The 2240-nt window shown below is 40.3% G+C and overlaps 1 pseudogene; it reads left to right on the top strand.

The window, feature by feature from the left end:
• The first annotated feature begins 1300 nt into the window (after positions 1-1300).
• LOC120268322 lies at positions 1301-1772 on the top strand (annotated as a pseudogene).
• Positions 1773-2240: the final 468 nt, after the last annotated feature.

Genomic DNA, 2240 nt, shown 5'->3' with positions numbered 1-2240 from the left:
TGGCTAGTAAAGACAAATGTGGGTTGAAAGAAAATCAAAGCTTTCTTAATTTAATCGTGAAAGGGTAACACACACCTTCCCACTGTCCTCGGTTTCAGGCTATTGCGAGAAGCTTTGTCTCTGACGTACTAGGAGCAAAAGTCTGTAGTTTAGTGGAAATATGCCCCAGTTTCATATCTAGATCGTGAACGAGACTTAGACTACCTACCTTGGAAAAGAAGATCATTCAATCTTCCCCACACCTAGGGATTCTGATTAAGCCAATTCTTCAGCATTTTCATACTTAGGATTTTGGATTGAAAAACCTCCCCCCTGATCAAGTAAATAGGCTTGCCCGACCTTGTTCATCATTATCACTCCTTCCTAATAGATTAGATACGGCAAAAAGGGCTCTTTTTTACCCTACCCTGAAATCGAATTTTAAATTCCTTTGCTTGGAACATTAGCATGGCAAATAATATGAATCATTCCAATGTCTTTCCCTTCTAGCTCCAGCATACCTTTCATCTAAAAAATTTTATTCTATCTTTTGCCAACTTCCTTGGAGTTGGCAAATAAAGACCATAGAGTCGAGAGTGCTCCAAGATTTCAGTTTGTTGCGCCAGGAGCCTCCTTCTTAAAGAGAAAAATCCTCCCTACGGAGAGGTCCCCAACTGAACAACCTTTTCCAAGCCTAAATCTTGTGAAGAGAGTGGAAGTAAAGAGGAGTGCGGTCGATCCGGAGGGATCAAACAGAATCTGTTATTTGAGTCTAATTGAGTCCATAAGAATACATATATATATATATATATCAACCTTCCCAGCCATACTATCAAGTATACAGTATGGAGCGGAAGGTACTCTAAGATATAAGGAAGTCTATATACGGACTGAAACAAGCTTCCCGTCAGTGGTACCTAAAATTCCATGAGGTGAGAATGACCTTTGGGTTTAAGAAAAAGCAGTGTTGATCGAGTGTATATACCTCAAGGTCGGTGGGAGCAAGTTTCTCTTTCTAGTCCTATATGTATGTTGACGACATATTGCTTGCTAGCGAGTGATCCGGGGTCGTTGCATGATACGAAGGCATTCCTCATAAGGAACTTTTGAGATGAAGGATATGGGTTAAGCCTCATATGTCATTGGCATTGAGATTCACGTGATGATGAGTATCGGTATGCAATCAAAGATCTCTTTCTCGACTAGGAAAGATTATAGTAAATCCTAGATGGAAGAAAGGGTAGTCTTTTTGGTCCAGTACTTAGTACTGCATGACGGAAGGAGTCTTTTTCTATCTGGAGGGTTCTTTTTTCAAGAAATAATGCCTCAGCTAGATAAATTCACTTGTTTGACACAATTCTTCTGGTCATACCTTCTCCTCTTTACTTTTTATATTCCTATATGCAATGATGAAGATGGAGTACATGGAATCAGCAGAATTCTCAAACTACGGAACCAATTGGTTTCGCACCGGGGGAACAAGATCCGGAGCAACGACCCTAATAGTTTGGAAGATATCTCGAGAAAAGGTTTTAGCATCGGTGTCTCCTATATGTATTTAAGTTTATTCGAAGTATCCCACTGGTCTAAGACTGTCGACTTTTTTGGGAAAAAGGAGAAAAATAACTTTGATCTCTTGTTTCGGAGAAATAAGTGGCTCATGAGAAATGGAAAGAAACATTCTCTATTTGATCTCGAAGTCCGCATATAACACTTCTTCCAGTCGGATCACTTGTAGGAATAACATAATGCTCATCCATGTTCCACACGGCCAAGGAAGCACCGTTTTTTAATCTCATTAACCAACCCCGGAATAGATTCTTTCTCGAGGAATGGAATGCACTACAAGAAAGATAGACTCATTTTTTAAATCACCCCGCGGTCTTGCTGGAAAGGTTCTCGAGATTATAAATCATCCAGGCGTGCAGGAAGGGAGTGAGACCAAGCCAGATGGAGAGTCAGCTCTTCCTTGCCATTCTACGCATGTCAAGTTCAAGAAATAAATGTAGCTTCATTCTTTTGCTGGTTTACATTCTGAACTGAAGGTTGAAAAACCCTTTAGGACCGACTACAACAAGATAACTATCAAGCTTTCTCTGCTCACGACTAGAATATAGGATCCATGAACGCTAAGCTCTCCATCTGCAATGCCTATAAGATAATCTATCAATCAGTAGGCTTTGCGTTGTTCACTTGTTAATAGGGGGTTGTTCGGTTCAATAGGAGTCCTAATTTCTTCAGTCGCATGTAAATAAGTCCCC

This window comes from Dioscorea cayenensis, chromosome 9, assembly GCF_009730915.1.
Source record: "Dioscorea cayenensis subsp. rotundata cultivar TDr96_F1 chromosome 9, TDr96_F1_v2_PseudoChromosome.rev07_lg8_w22 25.fasta, whole genome shotgun sequence".
NCBI lineage: Eukaryota > Viridiplantae > Streptophyta > Magnoliopsida > Dioscoreales > Dioscoreaceae > Dioscorea > Dioscorea cayenensis.
The sequence above is the reverse complement of the archived record's forward strand: the minus strand, read 5'-3'. Positions and strand labels throughout refer to the sequence as shown.